The sequence below is a fragment of the Clupea harengus genome, chromosome 16 (genome assembly GCF_900700415.2).
Source record: "Clupea harengus chromosome 16, Ch_v2.0.2, whole genome shotgun sequence".
NCBI lineage: Eukaryota > Metazoa > Chordata > Actinopteri > Clupeiformes > Clupeidae > Clupea > Clupea harengus.
Window position 1 is genome coordinate 17,412,754 of NC_045167.1, and position 6,965 is coordinate 17,419,718.

Here is a 6,965-nt window from a genome sequence, read left to right on the forward strand (position 1 = left end):
AGGATGGGGATTAACTCCCCAATAAACCAACGCTTTCTCATACCTCGGCCCAGCTTGACTGCCAAGCGTTTGTTTTTCACGTGGGGAGAGATGAGAGTAGAAAAACAAAGTGAAAGGCCGAGAGGAAATCCATGGGAACCGGCCCAGAAATGGAGAGAGGCACTAGCTGACCTCCAAAAGTTCAGGCAAATGTACTATGGCCATAAGACATCTATCTATTCCTAAAGAAAAATAAGTCTTTTGACTTGAAGTAATCTGGTAAGAGACACCTTTTTTGCCCATTACACAAACATGGTGATGGTAATTAATAGAAATGAATGGATAATCGGTAGAAGTGTCCAGTTGATATTACTACATTGTTCAAGTAATCCATCATCATGATTGCTTGTTGCTCTTGCACCATACTTTACCTTTCACTCTCCCCAAATGACCTATTCATATGGTTTTCATACCAGAGGCCAAATTGAGGTTAAGTGCCTTGGTCAAGACGTCTTTAGCGTAGGGCCACAGGGGGATTTGGGAAACCCCCAAGTGTCCCGGCTCAGGCCTTAAAAAAACCGACATTGAAACGAAATGTAATAAGTGAATAATTAAACAAATGTAGCTTGTCAAGAGTGTTGTTGTGTACTCTGGCCATAAGACCCGTGTGTGTGAGACAGGATAAGGCCCGTGTGTGAGACCAGTGTGTGTGAGACCAGTGTGTGTGAGACAGGATAAGACCCGTGTGTGTGAGACAGGATAAGGCCCGTGTGTGAGACCAGTGTGTGTGAGACAGGATAAGGCCCGTGTGTGAGACCCGTGTGTGTGAGACAGGATAAGGCCCGTGTGTGAGACCAGTGTGTGTGAGACAGGATAAGGCCCGTGTGTGTGAGACAGGTGTGTGTGAGACAGGATAATGCCCGTGTGTGAGACAGGTGTGTGTGAGACAGGTGTGTGTGAGACAGGATAAGGCCCGTGTGTGTGAGACAGGATAAGGCCCGTGTGTGTGAGACAGGATAAGGCCCGTGTGTGAGACAGGATAAGGCCCGTGTGTGAGACCAGTGTGTGTGAGACAGGATAAGGCCTGTGTGTGAGACAGGATAAGGCCCGTGTGTGTGAGACAGGATAAGGCCCGTGTGTGTGAGACAGGGGCATAACAAGTTAACTCTGGGAACTTAGCGCTGACAGAAACACAAAAGAAATCTTATATCCACAGGAAGAGATGAAGATGGTAGAGCAGCGCCAAGCCAAGGGCTTTAAAAGGGAGAGAGGGAGAGAATACAAAAACAGAGAAAGGGGAAATACTTTGAGACATGGCTTTGAAGTGTTCTGGTAGACCACAAAGCATGGATCATAGGGAGCATCTTTCGGTTTTCTGTATCATCCTCAGATAAGCATACTGCCTTCCTGTCTTTTGGACAAATTAAGGACAAGCGTGAGGTTAAAGTGGAGTCTGCTTTTCCCACAGGCCTGCTTGGAGAAAGGCCAGGTGTGTCTATTTAAAGTAAGTTTCTAATGGCCACATTGGGAAAAGGACTGCTCTGGAAAAGCCATATGTCGGACTGCCAACAAGACTGTCTTTACCATCATATCCATGGCTTCCAAAACACAATCAAGTGCCAATGTTGACTAACTCGTGTTCCATCACACAAATCTCCAAAAGAGGCTCCTACGGTGTGCTGTGAACAACATGACAGAAGCCATTTCAGTTAAACGGACATCAAAACACATTTTGCTGAGCTGAAACCAACCCAATGCGAACAACATGACTAATCAGGGTCCAAACCTACATAATCATTTCGCTGCTTATTCCTTGAAAACTCCCAATGGAAACCTCGGCAGTCCGCTGTGATATAATTGGTGCCCACAAACCATTGTAAAAGCCAAGGAGCTGCTTCAGCAGAATGTTTTTTCTTCTTCTCGTGGAGATGGCTCCGCCGTCCGTATCAAACGCTTGTGGTCGCTGCTGGCTCGGTGGGCCCAGCCTCGAGGAGGGCCGTGAAATAAAACGCACATGTTGCCGAGAGGGATTGCATCAGCCACAAAACGTCGCCCTGAGAGCGAGCTTGCTAAAGCTTGCATCGTCGCCACGCTCGCAGTGCGAAAGCGTCACGTAATTGGCCATGTGGAACCCGTCTCCCGTAGACCTCCCGTCTCCCGTAGACCTCCCGTCTCCCGTAGACCTTCCGTCAGCGATGCTTTGGAAACAAGCGCTCACTAACTCTGCTTGCCTCATTTCAGTGGCTGTTTCCCGTTTTTACCCCTCGGTTACAACAACTGCCCCAAACATGCTGCACTAATTCCCTCCTCCCTCGACTACCACCGTTTGGCTCTGGTAAGGAGGCTTACATGGAGAACTGGAGAGAGCCTACAAACTTGTTCTTCAAAGATGGCCTGACCTATACTAACAGTACTTGTATAAAACAATAAATTCTACATGAATAATAAATGAAACACTTTGCAACCAAGGTACAAATCATATTAATGCATAACTGATACATGACTCATGATGATTTAATGAATGAATTGATGCAAGATTTATTATTAATTCCCGTTGTCACTGTAGCTTTATGTGATTACTTCCCACTTACTTGATCATCAAAGGGATGTTAATTCACAGTTACTTCATACATTCATTGATATGCCATCAAATCAGTTAGATTTCATAAACATTAATTTCAGACCCATGCATTTGATCAGCTTCTCTGTAAGAAGAATAGTTATAATATTATAAAAAATTATGAAGCCTTTTTTAATTAAACTGGTCATCAGAAGCATGATGCTGTCAAGCAAGTCAAAGTCAAAGTGTTTTATTTATCAAGTGCACAGTATAACACAAGGTCATTCTGAACAATGAAATTCTTAGCAGCAAGCAGCAACTACGTAGCAGGCATAAAAGAAAATATTCGATTGTTAAAGAGTCACAATAAGGGAAAGAATGACAATAATAATAATAATACAACAAGGAATAATAAGACAAAGAAGCAAAAAGTAGAGTAAAACACTATCAGCAGTTCCAGAGCCAGTAAAGATGGGGGGACCATGGACAGGACAATAATAGTAATAATATTACAAATATAAAGTGTAAAAGAGAGAGAGAGGTCATCACTGATGGACACACTGAGACACTCTCTCCACTTCAGCTCCAGCGATGTGAATGGGGGCGTAATGGCTGAGTACACAGCCAAGAGGAGGAGAGGTTTTCTATTCTCACCACCTGGGGTCTGCCCGTAAAGCAGCCACCCAAGCTATGGACCGTTCATGCTGCTGCCGTCAGTAAGACGTTACCATGGCATCCAAGTGATGGCTGAGTACGCAGGCATAAGGGGCTCCGGTGTACAGGGCCAGCACAGAGGAAGAGGAGTCTGAGTCCAGGTTCCAGTTGCAGAGGGAGGTGTTAAGTCCAAAGATCCTGAGCTTGGGAATGAGCTTCGCGGGCACAATTGTGTTGAATGCTGAGCTGTAATCTATAAACAGCATTCTCACGTATGTGTTTCCCTTCTCTAAATGGGAGAGGGCGGTGTGCACTGTCACGGTGATGGTGTCATCTGTGGATCTGTTGGGGCGGTATGCAAATTGGAGGGGGTCCAAGGTGTCAGGAACAATGGTTGTTTGTTTGAAGCAGGTGTGGACTGCACACCGGTTCAATACCTCCGGTGGCTGGTTGGCCCACATTCTGAGGACACGGCCTGGATTGCCATCTGGCCCTGGTGACTTCCGAGAGTTTAAAAGCTCTCCTCATGACAGCCGTGGATAGGGACAGAGTGCAGTCATCCTGGTCTTCAGCTAGTCTCGCCATAAGGATGGTGTTGCTCGCCCTCAAACCATGAGTAGAAGGTGTTGAGCTCCTCGGGAAGAGAGGCAGCGGGCCGGGCGTCATTGTTCTTTCTCTGTGAAGCACAGTCCACACTACATCCGTCTGGGGTCGGAATTGTGATAATTAGACTCCAACTTGACCCTGTATTCTCTGATGGCTTTCCGTAGGTCATATCTGGACTTCCTTAAGGCCTCCAGGTCCCCAGAGCTATAGGCAGAGGGCTGTGCTCTGAGCAAGGACAGACTTCACCGTTCTCCCATGGCTTTTGGTTGGGGAATGTCCTAACATTGACTCTCGGGACGACGTCATCAATGCACTTGGAGATGTAAGCTGAGACAGAGTCTGTGTATGTGTGTATCAATGCCCCCATCAGCTGCAGCACAGAACATCTGCCAGTCTGTGGTTTCAAAGCAGTCCTGGGGAGTGGCAATGGTTTCCTCACTCCTGCACTGAACTTCCTGGAAAACCGCTTTTCCCTGTTTTAGTTGTGAAGACTCTGATCACCCCAGGTAGGAATGTTAATGTTAGGAATGTTCTAATATTGTAAAAACATATGAAGCTTTTTAATATCACACTGGTCATCAGAGGCATGTTACGGCATTACCCAATGGCCAGAAGAAGCATCACATGCCTACTCAATAAACTGAAAAAGTGTAAAAAGACACATGAAGTTTTCATTATTACTGAACCATTGAGACGCCTTTTCATAACTGACTTGTGTTACGTGTGGTTCAAGTGGCCAGTGATCTTAAAAGGTTTTCTCACTAAAGGAAGTATGTGCCTGTGTGACTGTCCAGTTAACCATTGCATCACTGCTGGGACAGAAAGTGCATCCTCATCCTCAGTCATTCCATCTGTGGAAATTCAAAATTGGACTGTGGTCCCTAATTTCATTGGCGGGCAACAAGCAGCGAACAAAAGTCCGCCGCGCATGAACTGAAGCTAATTTAATAACTGGGTGAAATAATTTAGCTAATTTAATACCATGAGCAAGATCCCAAGGGGCAAACATGAGTGGGTCAGCACAATGCTCTCACACGCCAAGCGATAGCTGTGCAACGGACTTTGTTGCTTTGCTCATACCCGTCAATGAAATTAGGGCCCAGTGTCAAAATAGCCGATTACAGTTGGACAAGACCAGACAAAGACATGATATTACTTTGCAGCATCTATTTTGGTTCTGTAAAATGCAAAAATTACTCTCAGACACACATCTCCATTTGCGTGTGTCTGTTCAGTACACACGCACACACACAGTACTACACTAAGAGTAACACTAACACTAACTACACTGCTTAGCTGGCAATACTTATAGAGAGCAAGATACAGTAGCTAGCATTAATTAGGTAAAGGCTATCTTGAATTGGAAAGCTTTTTTTGTTTTTTGTTAAGCAATCATGAGTATCACACTTGACTTTGCTTAGGGGGCACAAGTCAGTTAAGTAAAGGTGTATTAATGTTTTAGTAAAGATGAAAGTCTTTTTTACATGTTTTCATTCATTGCGTAGGACTGTTGTGCTTGCATTGGGTCATGCAGCAACATGCTTCTGATGACTAGTTTAATTAAAAAAGACTTCATATTAATGTATGAAGTAACTGTGAATCCCTTAACTGATGATCAAGTAAGTAGGAAGTAATCACATAGAGCCACAGTGACAATAGGAATTCATGATACATCTCGCATTAAGTTACGCATTCAATTATCATGAGTTGGGCATTAGTCCAGCGTTACTTAAGTATATGATTTGTACCCTGATAGTAAAGTGTTGACGAGGCCTTTAATGAAGATTTCCTCCAATGAGGAATGAGACTAAATGTAGTAATGATTATACAACAAGCAAAAGTCCACTGATGCTTGGCAGCACTTTGATTGTGTAAAAGTTGTACTCGTGAAGCACACAGAAAGCAAGCAGAGAGAGATCAAGTTTATCTGGTCTCCAGTTGATCATGGAAAAGACTGCATGACAACTCTGTCTGTGGCAGTAATATTCCAGTCCAGTGTCATTGTTTTTTTTTTCCACTTATAGAGCATTAATGTACCTTTTTTCTTAATGGATGAAAACATACAGCAATGTTAGCAAAGGACATTTAGGCTGACTATGAATGGACAAGAGAGACATTGCAAACGCAATGTTCATACTTAGCATTCCCCTCCTACCTCATACCTCAGTTTTTTCTCCTTCCATACCTTGATATTTGAGAACTGCCACATCATGCTAGCACAGCAGTCTGGACTCAATTAGATGTAACTGTATATGAGTACAACGGTATTGTTTACAACCGTGTAACATTTCTGGCTGTGAACACTGGCCTGTCTACTCTTGACTCTTAGTAGCGACACACACACACACACACACACACACACACACACACACACACACACACACAAACTTATACGGCACCTTCTTCACAGAAGCAGGTTGGATAGATTGCTCATTAGTTCATCTCACAGTTAATCCCAAAAAACTTAGAGACACTCACAGATCAGTAGCTGTCGCAGATGTAGCTCCAGTAAACAAATCTGTTAGAGAGACCTGTTGGTAGGAGAGATGCTGTGGAATCAGTGGGTGTCCATCTGCCTGTACCGGTCCTGTAAATAAGCTGTCAGAGCAGCTTCAGCCTCAGGTGGTGGTGGTAAGCCGAGCCTACCTACTCCGCACTGGTCTCTGCTCAAACATACTCTTGTGTGTCTGGGAGTGGCAGTCAACCCACGTGTGTATGTGGCAAGGCGTGAAGGGGTGAGTTCTGAAACGAGCCTGTGCCAAAGAACAAAGGAACCTGGACAGCTGTACATGCGCAATGTCAATAGAAAGAAAAACCTTCTTCTATTACCATTGATTCTGGTAGAATAGATGTAATACCTGCCCAAGAGGTCAGGTATATTGCACTGGGCTAAAGGTTTTCAAATGAGGTGCCAGAGCCTTTATGACTAGGTGCCATAAAACTAAGTTTCTTTGAGGGGAATGCAGTTACACATCAATTTCTTAAACATATAGCGGATTTGATAAAGTGGTTTCTCCGCGATAACTTGTGAAGTGCAGTCAAATGCTTCGGCCGGTTTCACGTGACAAACAGTTCACAGCGTCATAAAGGTGAAGTTACGAAAGTTGTCAAACATGTCACTCTTGTGCGGTGACAGTAGAGGATGTGTTATTGTTGGAGCTTTCTG